Here is a 13197-nt window from a genome sequence, read left to right as displayed (position 1 = left end):
TGGTAAACTCCCAGTTGAGTATTTGCCAAGATAAGAAATTGGGCATTTGGGTCTCAACTTCATGAAAGGTCACTGTACCCTCCTTAGAAACTGTTGCTAACCATTGCCTAATTGCTGGCCACCATTGTAATAGGGCCAATGCTAAAAATAGAACAGTATATAAATTGCTTCTAAACTATGAATGCTATATAAATTGCTTGTGATTTGGAGTCTGGGTCCTTGTCAAGACTCCACTGTTATGGATGAGACTTGGGCCCTAGCTCAAGGCTAGTGCTGGGTTGGGCTAGTAATAAAGTTCCTTTGCTTTTGCATTATCTTATGTGGACTTGGTCTCTCTGCAACTGGAGATATGAAACTTGGGCACAACAGTGTGTGTGTGTGTGTGTGTGTGTGTGTGTGTGTGAAGGGGTGTTGTGGAGGGGTCTTTAGGCCACATCTGGTGTTTCTTAGGGGCTACTCCTGGTTGTGCTTCGGGACCAATCAGTGTCAGGGATCTAACTGGAGTCAGCCACATGCAAGACAAGTGCCTCACCTCATGTATTTTCTCTCCAGCCCAGCACTACTGTTTTCAAGATGGCAGGTCCTTGGGCATTTGTTCACTCCATGTTTAGAAGTCCTGGCCCAGTTCCCAAGCAGTGACGCTGGCAGCTTTCTCTTTCGGTGCTGTGTGAGCATGGAAGGTACTCATGGCTATAGAATACATGGCTAGAAGCACATCAGATTAAAAACAGCACACATTCATTATCTGGCATATGAACCAAGAATGTGGGCAGAGCTTAGCTGGGCCTATGCGCAGGGGTGTCTTAAGAGTTTGGCCAAACTCTGTTGGCAAAATATCTCTGACTGGGGAAGAATAACGTGCTGCTTGTTTGATGGCCTCATCTGGAGGTGTGGGGGCTGCTCCTGGTACATTGCTTGGGGGACCATGTTGTCCCAGGGATCAAGTCAGAGGACTGCATGCAAAAGCATGATGCCCAGCCTGGCAAGCCCTCCCCTGGCCCAAGGGAAGAACAGACTCTCAAGCACATTCAGATGTGAGCTGAATTTGTTTCCCTGTCCCTGTAAGACTGAAAACTCAACTTCATGTTGGCTGTTGGTGCAAGGTGAATTTCAGGTCCTAGAAATTGTCGACACCTTCCCCATGGCAGGGGAGTGAGGGGGAGGACTTTTCAGGGAGAACCTGATCTTCTTTGAAGGGTTTTCATCTGAGACCTTTAAAGTCATGTTCAGTCAGCACAATTTCCTTTATGAATGAAAGGAAATTATGTTTAACGATTAAAAGATAATCTTTGAATAATAATAAATAATGAAAAGATGTGGATCACGGAGCTGGGGGCTCAATTACATCTGAAAAAAATCTCTTCTATCTTCTTTGATTTATTCTAACAGATGGAAGCATGTCATCACCCTGCAACACACACACACACACACATCACACCATCACAGTGTTACCCTAAGGTCTATTCCCCAATAGACATCTACACACACACACACACACATACACACACACACAGAAATTTTGGGAAGACGTTTACCCTGTTGCTTGATAGCTCTATGGCTAACTTGTATTTTTTTCCCTATATTTTAATACACACACTTTTGTTTGAAACAGACTGTTTATATGAAAGCATAAGCACAGAAAGCCATCTTACTCCAATTAGGTTTTATAAAAATTTCCACTGATCAGGGATAGGAGAGGTTTCTGAGCTCGAGGCATGTTTTTAATGGTAAATATTTAACCAGATGGTTTGGGGAAGATGGTCTGGTAGAGACAGAGTTTTGATAGGAAGGTTTGGAAACTGGTAGATTGCTTTACCAATTAGGTAACATATTTAAAAAGTAAGTTCAAACATAGTTTATAGTTCTACAGCAAGAGCTTCGACTTCAAGAAAGACCCACACAATCTTTACATCCTCACAATACAGAAATATATCACCACTAAAGAGTTTCTTTCTTCCTACCCTGCCCCTTAAATAGGATATTTTCATACTTACTATAGCACAGTTCATTACACAAAAGGTCAGGAAAAAAATCAGGCAAGAGTGAAATATTAAAACCTGGATTTTAGACACAAAGTGAAATGCAAACATAATTTATAAAACTGAGCACTAGGGCAAAGTCCTTGGTGTTTATAGAAACCAGCTTAAAGAACAAAACCCCCCTTGGGAAGTTCAGGCCGACATATAAACATATTCCTTAATATATTCTATTAAATGGAAGCTAAAGTCTGAACGAAAAAAGTATTTGAGCACAGTAATTTTTAAGATAAATGAAATAAGAACCTCACAAAAATTTGGGATGTTTGGGTCACACCCAGAAGTGCTCGGTGACTACTCCTTGCTCTGTGCTCAAGGGTGACCCTTGGCAGTGCTGAGGGGACCATATGTGGTGCCAGAGATTGGCAACAGGGTCCACAATATGCAAGGCAAGCACTATTAATGCCTGTACTATTTCTCCAGTCCACAAAATATTTTTTAACCAATCTGCCAACATAAACCCCCATTCTGTTAAAAGAACACATCCAAAAAAACCCATTTCATCACTCTTTATATTGAAAAGGCAGAATTCTGAAAAAGAGGAACCAATTCTAGTTCACTGCTTTAACCCCCGTAGTGAATCAAGCTGGCTCTGCAGGCTAATTAATTTTTACTTTGGGAAGCATACAACCTTTAGTATCAGGTGCGTGACACATACGTCAGAAGTTTTATGTTTCCAATTTATATTCACTGAATGTTGGAGCCATAGTAGAATGGTGATCAGTAAAACAGATACGAATAAAGATTAGTATTTATCAAAGAGGATTCGTGGAACCAGATTTGATTCACTGAATATTAGAATATTAGAAACATATTAGAATATTAGAAACATAGAATGTTGAACCAGTTGTTATTACAACTGGAACTGGCAGTGTATTTTGGTTTGAAAAAAAAAGGAATTATTGGGGGCCGGAATGATAGCACAGCAGGGAGGGCGTTTGCCTTGCACACAAACAAGCTGGGTTTGATCCCCGGCATCCCATATTGGTCCTCCACCAGGAGTAATTCCTGAGTGCAGAGCCAGGAGTAACCCTGAGCATAGCCAGGTGTAACCAAGAAGCCAAAAAAAAAAAATTTACTGTACTAGAAAGATAATATATTGTGAAACTCTTTATTTTTTCAGGAGACTTTTAGGCTACACATAAAAAAGTTGTAATAAGTAACATCTGTAAAATGGGTGGGCAAGAAAGCTGTTGTGGATCTAGTGCTAGCTTTGACCTAGTCATGTAGTAACTGGCAACTTTCCTTTCCTTTAAAATTTTGACAGATGGGGACAGAGAGGTAGAAGAGAGGTTAAGGCACTTGCCTTGTCCGTTGAGGACTTGGGTCCGATTTAAACATCCCTTCCTTTCCCCTTCACCATGATCCCCAGCTTATTTTCCCCTGAGCATCACCAGGAATGATCCTAGAGCACAGTGCTAGGAGCAAACCTTGAGCTCAGCCAGTTGTGGTACCCAACCCCCAAAAGTTCAAAAAGAAACAATAAGATTTTCACTGGATCCCTGAGACTCTGAGAGGACAAGGGCTGTGGGAGAATAAACTCATCAGTCCTGAAAGGACAGATGTGCCATTTCCACACTCTGAACAGTGGCACCAGAACCCTTTAAAAGAGAACAAAGTTTCATCAATGCCATTTTCCAATCATGAAAATTGAAGAACACGTAAAATAAGTTAGTGGTGTTTACTACTATTAGTTTATCGTGCTTATTAAAGGTGGATAATTTAACTTGGCTTATCTTTAATATGACATGTTTGTTTAGACAGTCAAAAATATTCTGATGAGGGGCTAAGAGAATACAGAGGTGAGGGTGAGAAGCCTTGCATTCCAACTACCCCAGTTCAAATCCCTGGCACTTTTTCTGGTCCCAGAGGACTACCAGGGGTCACTCCTGAGCACAGAGCCAGAAATAGCTCCTGTACACTGCTGAGTATGGCTCTAATCAAAAACACAAATTTGTTTGATAAAACTCTACTTTTCAGGAATCGAACATTTCACATTTACAGTAATTCATGCTTCTCCAATCTTTCAGGTACAATTTGATTTATAGGTCAACATTTTCTAATGTAATGTATATAAAATAATAATAGAAAATTTAAAAAAAAAGCTCAACATATCAAAAGTGTTGAGTGTGGCAAAAAGTGTAGAGTTAAAACTGGACATGAGAAGCTGATACTTGGAAGAATGTAAGAGATGATGATAAAAGATAAAAGGAGGTAAGAGAGAAAAGTCACCAGATATAAGATGCTGTGCGGCCTTTTCTCTTTTGGTCTTTCTGCAGGATCTTCATTCTTTTTTGTAGTCAATTTAATGTTCTTAAAAACACTTCCAATTAGAATCTACAGAAAATACGAAGTAAAATGGAAAATTATGGCCACGATTTAAAACAGGATACATCGAAAATTAAGAACCCTTTCTTGTGAAGCACTTTTGTATAGTGACTTGCACAGACAGCATTTCTGGGGTAAATGAGACACCACTGCCAGGATAATTCAGGGTTTGCTTCTTGAATCTGGAGGGCTTTTATGAAAACTGAAGAAGATCCTTTTGACATTGTGTTGGGATCACCCAATGAGTGAAATCAAGTGGAATCCCCCAAATGATTCTTTTGAAAAATCTCCAATTGGACAAAATAAGTCTCTATCTAGATTCACTTGCTCCATGATTTTCAGAGGTTGAAACATCTGAGCACCGATCAGAGGAACTTAGTCAAGCAGAAGGACTCTGAAGTCATGGATAAGTTTTCACGAGCCCCCATTGTAACACATTCAAATATTTGGCCTAGTAGCAAAGGACTGTTGGCGTACCGTGGACACTCTATTGGAGTTAAATCAGCCGCACACTACAGTACATGGTCGCCATGACAGAGTCAAATGGTAGAAATGGTGGTTTATAACTGACTGAAGTTCAGTTCAATAAAGTGTGGTTCCACGGTTCATGGAAGATAGCTGATATCTTTCCTAAGTTTGTGCTTATTTCCCAAGAAAATCAGATGAGCCCAGCTGATTGAAGATTTACAAGCATGTGAAAAAAAATAACAAGTTTGCAGACAGAAATAATGAGAGAGATTTTAATAGCATACTTCAGGTAGAACTTCCTTACTGCAGATAGGTTGTTCCATAGTGCATTCTATTTGCATTCTACTCTATTCAGCCAGTAAGATGAAGTGACCAATGTTGGCAGATTTAAAACAAAGAGGGCCTTGCAGATTTCTTTAATTATTTCAAACTGCAAGAAACACAAGTCAACTGTTTCTATCATGCCTGTCTTAAGTCACGGAGTGTTCTTTTGGGCACAGTTGTGAGAAATTTTAAAACATCATCATATAAATCGCAGAAGGCAATAAAAACCATAGGCTCAATAAACATGGGCACACCCATGCATAAAACTGTATAAGGCGGTCTCTTTCATTTTACAGGAAGATCAGTTTTTGCATAATTTCTAATGTCATTTTTTTAAAAAAAACTGATTTTACATAGTATTATTAGAAAATTCTGACATATGTGGTTTATGTCAGGATGTTATCTGATATTTTTAATGGAAAAGTGATAGCTCAGCGGTAGGGCGTTCGCCTTAAGCGTGCGCGCGGGCGAGTTTGATTCCTCCGCCCCTCTCGGAGAGCCCGGCAAGCTACTGAGAATATTCGATATGCCAGACACAGTAACAACAAAGTCTCCAATGGAGACGTTACTGGGCCCGCTCGAGCAAATCGACGATCAACGGGAGGGCCTTTACCTTTACCTTTACCAAATTTTTATTTATTTACTTATTTATTTATTTTGCTTTTTTGGGTCACACCTGGCGATGCACAGGGATTACTACTGGCTCTGCACTCAGGAATTACCCCTGGCGGTGCTCAGGGGACCATACAGGGTGCTGGGAATCAAAACCAGGGCGGCCACGTGAAAGGCAAACGCCCTACCCACTGTGCTATTGCTCCAGCCTTCAAATGCATTTTAAATAAGCAATAAACTGAGCAGAGGGAGGCCCTCTCCTTAAGTCAGTTTACAAAGTTCGGGAATATCGTCCCTGCATTTCCCACAAGATTCCAAATTTCTGGTCTAATTCAAGTGTCAGTAAAGCACATTACCTTTTCTGAAAGCTTCACTATGGAAGATTTTTTATTGATAGAGAGCCATAACACCTATATTGTTGCCTGCTCCCCCCTCCCGCCCATTTATCATTAAATAGTACTCTACACCCTAACAAAATGTCCTTTTCCTCATCTAACAGCAGACCCCCCATCTTAGTTTTTAAGTTCGGTTTGATCTAAGGAAAGAATGGCTTCACCGGGCAGTTTATTTCCAGCGTTTTAACTTCAACTTCCTATAAAGTGTCTGAGCGGCGGCAGCATTTCAGCTTCTTGGAGTTTGCACCCGACTCGAAAGCTGCAAAGAACCTCAGCAATTGCACTCCCGGAATTGATGCTCCAGACCCACAGACACCAGGAAGGGCGAACGCCAGCTTTAAGATTCGCCGGGTCCCCCGAGGCTCACCACCTACCACCATCAGCCTTTTAACAGGCAGCGGAGCCTGGGGTCCGCGCCCCCTTGGACACCCCGCGTTGCTTCCTGTCCACCGGGACGCCAAGCGGGCAAAGCCCCGCTGCAGGCGGACGTGGGTTAGAGAGAGATAAAGTGGACGCATCCACGGTCCTTTCAGCCTGGAAGCAGGGATGCCACGGGACGCGGCAAACCCAAATAAATGACTTTCCCCGGGACCCCCACCCCAAACCTCCCGTGCTCCAACGCTTTTCTGATTCGCGCGGCAGGTAGGTGCCTGATCCTTTAGAAAACTCTCTCCTGCACCTCCGAGTCTCAACTTCCCCCTCCTCCCCCCTCTGAAGCGTCTGAGCAGGTTGGCGAGGCCGGGGGGTGGGGGTGGGGGTGGGTGCTGATGGGGAGAAGGGAGGAGCGCTCGGAGCGCGCAGTCGGGGCGCCGGGCTCCGGCCAACGCGTCGGGGTGGCCACCCGGGAGAGGGGGGACAGGGGGCGTGGCCACGTGCCGGTCCCAGGGTTCCCCGCTCGGGCGCCACGCGAGGGCTCAGCCGAGAGCCAGCCGGGCCGGCAGCGGCGCGCGAGCGAGCGAGGGAGCGAGCACCCCCGTCCCGGGACGCGGAGAGCGCGGGGACCCCCCGGGAGCGGATCGGCGGCGGTGGCCCAGGCCGGGGGCGCGGCGAGGCGGAGGATGTGCGGCTGAGCCCCGGGGGCCGGGAGAGAGAGAGAAAGAGAGAGACCGAGAGAGGATCGCGGGGAGGAGGGAGAGGGGCGCTCGGCCGGGCGCGGGGCGGGGCGGGGCGCCGCTGGGGGGTGCCCGGGCGGCCGCGGGGAGCCGCGGGAGCGCACGGTTAAAGCGCGCGCCCTGGGCGGACGCACCGACTCTGCAGCCTCCACGCACCCCCCCATCCAAAATAATAATAACAATAAATAAATAAAACCAAAGTCACACCGGCGAGGAAGGCGACCACCCGCGCCCCTCGAGCCCCCGGAGCCGAGTCCCGCGCCGCCGCCGCCCGGAGCCGAGGTAACGCCGGGGCGCGCGGTTCCCACGGGCGCACGCGGGGGCGAGCTGCGAACACGAGGAGGGGGCGGCGGGGGGCGTCGTTGGGCCCCCGCCCCCGGGCGAGTGGTCGCCGCGGGAAGTTGAGGGGGAAAGCGAGGTGGTGGGGGCCGTCCCGGGGGTCGGTGCCCGCACCCCTGCGGACTCCCATATGGCCGGGCCGTCCGCGGGCGCGTTCCGGGCTGGACCTTGCCCTTGACCCCGGCGGCGGCAGCGGCGACCCGACAGCTACCGCACGGGGCGAGCGCGGGGGCGCAGGAGGGCCGCGGGGCGCTCCCTAAATCTCCCCTACTTCGCCCTCCTCGGGAGGAGGAACTCGAGTGGGGGTGCATGGGGGTGGGGAGGGTTTGAGGGCTGCCCCCCCCCCCCCCGTTGTACACACACGCGCGCGCGCGCTCGCCGGGGTCCTTGCAGCGCCCCCAGGAGGTCCCCGGCCCGCGCCCCCCTCCGGAAGGGACCGCGGGGGGTCCCGGCCTGCACCCCGGGAGAACGCGCCGCCTGGAGGACGGGACGCTCTGTCCGAGGCTGCAGGGGCGAGCGCGGGCCCCGGGACGCGCCCTCCGGGCTGCTCCGAGTGTCCGCGGCGGTGCGGCGGCGCGAAGGGCGAGTAGAGGTGGCGGGGCGGGCGCGGGCCCGGGACCAGGTTGGGAAAGCGGGACCGTCGGCGGCCGCCCTCCCGCACGGGAAAGTCTGGCCGCCCGGCCCGGGACCCCCAGGTTTTCACGCCCTTCAGCGTCCAGGCGCTGGCGGATGGAGAGGCGCGGCGGAGACGCGGGTGGAAGTGGGAGAACTTTGGGGATTCTGCAGAACTAAAGCCCAAGCCCCGGTTCCCTTCGCCAAGAGCTTCCCAGCGCGGGAGAGGGCGCACCGCAAGGAGAAGGGGGAGGCGGTGGTGACCCCAAGTCCTGCAGTACAGCCTTTTTTTTTTTTTTACTTCGGATGCTCCTAGCAGAAAACGGGAGACCACCACGATCCTAAGGCCGGAGCACCCCCCCTCCCCAGAATTCTCACTGTGTCAAATGGTTTTATTTTATTTTATTTTGTTTTGTTTTTATCCCAAGATGAATGGCACGAAAATGTGGCAGTGTGGCTCCATGCCAAGCATGTTTCTATTTCTGATAATTTTGTGTGTGTGTGTTTTTTTTAAAACAACTCTGCACCCGGATTTGGTGTTTTATTTCCATGCATCCCCAGGGGGAGCAGGGGGCGTCTCTACCATTTGCAGGAAGGCTAGAAAGAGTTTTTAATCAGTATTTTGATATTAGGAGGACTCACACGTTAGACACCACGAGGACTTTCAGATTAAGTGAAGTCACACACCGCAGTACTGTCTGGTAAGGGAACCCGGAGATTGTGTAATTGAATTACGTTGAAGTCAGCCCGCGCTTTTTCTGCCACATTGAGGCACAAGAGCAGACTTGGTTTTCACCTATATAAACTGGCTCCTGGTAGTTTTGAGTTTTGCTTCTTGGATTGACTCTTTGTTCTGTGTTCCATTCTGGAAAATTCCGTAGGGAAATTTTCTGAGTTGCTTGCCAGCCACAATGCACTACTGGCATCTAGTATTGTATGACCTGGTAAGGCAGAAGTGTTTTTGGAAAAGAAACTATGATCAAGTATAATGCCGTGATCTTTAGTAAAGCCTGACAGTGCTTTGACAAAACTGAGCAAAAAACTGTGCTTCTGACTTTTTGGGAGGTAAGACTCCAGTAGAGAGTTGAACTCTTTAAATGTAAAATTTGCATATCCCTTATGCTTGTTTTGTTCATGCCTGGTGCACATATTTGAAAATGTAAGTGGAATTGATAAGGGTAATAACAAAACATTTTTGGGGGGCCAAATCTCTGTGTGTGTGTGTAAAGGATTTGGTTGCTCAGATTTAATTAAACTTGCTTAAAACATTTCATGGTTATGCAAAACCATCAGCTTAATTGCTGTGTAAATATTACAGGCAGAGGAAGAAAGAGTAGCACGTTCAATTCCCAGACTTTTTTTTTTGATATTATGTACCTATTTATCAAATAATACTTAATTTGATGCCCTCTAAATCACATTGATTTCCAAGGTGCATGAGGAGAGTAAGAAATTTTGGGTGTTTATGCAGCATATGTGTATATATATATATGTATTTAAACTTGTAACGATGTATATATTATACATATGTACAGTATTTAAACATGTATATATGCTATATATACATATATGATCTATTTAACACTATCTGAGATGGTATTTATATGAGCTTGTTTTCTGAAGCTCATACCATTAATTACTGAGAAAATATGAGCCATTTAAAACAATTTCTGAGGCTCACATTTTTCCTTGTTTCCTTGAATGTAAATGAATATTTTTGTTGGACTGTCTTAACACGAATTCATCAAGAATTGAGTAGGCTGTCCCTTGAGATGAGATGTATAGAGCTGTTTTTGTTTACAGTAAATGATCTCAGCCTACCCAGTTGAAATATTAGAATGGAGACAGACGTACCATTTTTCTTCTTATGGTTTTCCTGGATCATCTGTGATCAGCTCTCAGTTTCTCTTGCTGTCAAGCTGTGCACAGACCTTACTGCTGTATTATATATTGCCCTTTATTTATTTTTTTTTCTGTGAGGTGATGTGCACTGTTACCTGAGTATAAAGCCTATGCAGGGTGACAGATGCCTGCTAGTCTCATGTTTTCTATGTGGGCGGACGGTGAGTGGAGTGGGTAAGGCTTCTAGACGGGGATACTAGTACAAATACAAAATATAAAAATACATTTTAAATAAAAGATTTTATATGATTTCTTTCGAAGACATCATATCTTATTTGCAGATGGATTTTAATTGCAGACAAATCATGGAAAATCGTTGCTGTTTTGAGATACCACTGCAGCAGGACATAGAAAAAGTTGACTTCTCTTATCGTCCACCTAGGTTGTTTTTGTTGAGAGTAGGATGCTGTGATATTCTACAGCTCACCTCCCGTCAGATTTCTGTAACCTTGGTAATCTTTACTTACTCTGCAAATCCAGAGTGTGATTTGGTAATCCTGACTATACTTGAAGCCAGTTCAATTGCTGCCCTTATTTCCTCTTCGTCATACCGGCCTTTTCCAGGGACTTTATTCAAATCAAGTTTGTTTGAATAAAGTCTTTTAAATCAGTCGTGAAAACAGTAGTTATCAGACCTTCCTAATTAAATATGCTTTCGTTCAACAAGTATTTATTTAAATGGTGCTATCTTATCATCTTTTGGACATTATTCTCTGGGCCTTGGATTTGCAGGTATATGAGACCTGAAGGGTTCCAGATTTAAAAGGTTCCAGATTCAAGGTGGTTTCATTAAGCACCATGTAGTTCCACAGTGCACTAAGCACTAAGATAGAGACATACACAGAATACTCAGGGTCAGCATTTGCAAGTGGCAGTTCTCTATGGAGGTGGGAGACCATGAAATCTTCACAGAAAAGGACACATAAAAATTGAGTTAGTTTTCCAAAAGTTTTGAGTCAATTAATAGTTTCACCATTGACTATTAGAGTCATCTCAGAAAAAAAAAACCAAGAAATGAGCTTCCATAGGACCCAGAAGTTCTGCTTCTTGGTATATACCCCGAGGACCCCCAGTTCAGCAAAGATATTTGCATTCCTGTGTTCATTGCAGCACTGGTCACAATAGCGAAAAATCTTAGTGTCCAATAACGGACAACTGGAGAAAGAAGCTCTGGTATATACACGCGATGGAATTCTACTCGACCCAAAGGAAAGACAAAAGTGTGCAATTTGCTGTGACAAGGATGGGTCTGGGGAGTCTCAAGCTGAGTGATGTTAGCCAGAAAGAGAGGGACAGATACGGAATGATCTTCCCCATATGGGAGATATAAAGAGACACAGCAAGGGAACAACAGATGCCCAAAGACAACAGAACCTGAAAACTGGTTTAGAGAACTGAGTCTTTTACAGGTGGAGGTTGGGGTGTGCAGGGGGCAGAGGAAGATGGGACAGCAGTGTGGTGGTGGAGGATCTGGTGTTGGAATGTTGTAGCCACAAAACCTTACCAGGAACAATAATTGTAAATCATCACACACACACACACACACACACACACAGACTCATGTTATATATATATATATATATATATACACACACACGTGTGTATATATAACACATATCATATCATATATACATACACATATGTGTGTGTATGTATATATGATATGATATGTGTAGACAGGGATAAGATCCTCAGGAGTATGGATTATTTTCTGTTGGAGGTTGTTTTCAGGGCAGGTATGAAAGGATGGAAAGACAGTCTAGATGAGCATGGTAAAGGTAAAGGTAAAGGCCCTCCCGTTGATCGTCGATTTGCTCGAGCGGGCCCAGTAACGTCTCCATTGGAGACTTTGTTGTTACTGTGTCTGGCATATCGAATACTCTCGGTAGCTTGCCGGGCTCTCCGAGAGGGGCGGAGGAATCGAACTCGGGTCGGCCATGTTGGCCGCTTGTAAGGCGAACGCCCTACCCGCTGTGCTATCGCTCCAGCCCTACGTATCAGATATTAAACTGATAAGAACAGATACTACACTTGATCTTAGCCAAAAGGCCGATGAGCATGTCAAGTGGGAATCGCCCTTAGGAAGATGTGGGGGTTCTTGATGTGATGTGGGGGTGAGGTCCTCTCATTGAAGTGGTGAGAGGGACTCGATCACACAGAAGCTAGGGGGTTGGATTTTCCAAGATTTGGAAAGTGATGCAGAGCTGTGTAGGTTGGTTGAGGTGTGTTTGAAGAGCAAATTGACACAGCCAAGTTGTGGACGTGTAGACTATGAAAGGCTAATGGAAGTGGAAGTGAATGGCCACGGAAGTACTGCACAGAAGCTCTGAGTACAGGGGTTGGCATGTGATGGGTAGGTTGATAAATGGGTAATGGGTGGCCGCCTGGGTGCATACCTGCTTGGATGACGTGATCAAGCATTTCTCACCCCTGAGGTGTTTCTAAACAAAGGAAGTTGCAGGGTCAGCTGGGGAGGGGTCAAAGAATAAGAGGGAAATGAAACAGAAATAGGGGATAGAAATAGAAATATGGAACAGAAATAGGGGAGAGAGAGAGAGAGAGAGAGAGAGAGAGAGAGAGAGAGAGAGAGAGAGAGAGAGAGAGAGAGAGAACAGTGAGAACAGAGTGAGACATGCTTAGGGGAGACCAACTTTCCTTCTAGTAGCTGAAGGAAGAAAGAATGTGGAGAAGCACAAGAGAATGGTCACATCCTACCGTAAGGGCCCCCTTCACAGTCCTGGTTCTGCCCTGAGTGCCTCTGAGAGTGGACCAGAACCAACTTCACTTGGCACATCTGCAAAATGAGGGCCAGACCCAGCTGCTCAGAGGGCGGCTGTGAAGGCTAGCCAAGATCGAGTCTGCTAGCTCAGTGCCTGGAAGGGCTGCCAGGTTGTTCGGGCACTGCCAGCTGCTTTATGAAAAGTAGGACTTGATTTGGGGGAGGTCGAGAGATCCGTGCTTTCAGGAATACCTGCTCCACATCAGGACACCTGTTGCATGGTGTTCTGATTGTTATTCACCATTGGACATTGGTGGGTGTGGAACATTGAGAATTCTCTACGGTGTGCC

At 46.0% G+C, this 13197-nt stretch overlaps 1 protein-coding gene and 1 pseudogene across 3 annotated transcripts in view; one reads left to right on the top strand and one right to left on the bottom strand.

Annotated features, from left to right (window-relative positions):
• The first annotated feature begins 8061 nt into the window (after positions 1–8061).
• UGT8 (UDP glycosyltransferase 8) overlaps positions 8062–13197 on the top strand; it is a 76583-nt gene continuing 71447 nt past the window's right edge. Inside the window, exon 1 of one of the 3 annotated variants that reach the window (XM_056116685.1) lies at positions 8062–8196. The gene's annotated coding sequence lies outside the window, so the exon portion shown is untranslated. Of the gene's footprint in view, positions 8310–13197 lie in introns of all 3 variants that reach the window. The other 2 variants (XM_056116684.1, XM_056116683.1) reach the window with 2 other exon arrangements.
• On the bottom strand, positions 12043–12190 carry LOC130026220 (uncharacterized; annotated as a pseudogene).

The sequence above is a fragment of the Sorex fumeus genome, unplaced genomic scaffold (genome assembly GCF_029834395.1).
Source record: "Sorex fumeus unplaced genomic scaffold, SorFum_2.1 ptg000033l, whole genome shotgun sequence".
In the NCBI taxonomy this organism is placed as follows: domain Eukaryota; kingdom Metazoa; phylum Chordata; class Mammalia; order Eulipotyphla; family Soricidae; genus Sorex; species Sorex fumeus.
This window is presented reverse-complemented; position numbering and strand designations above follow the sequence as displayed.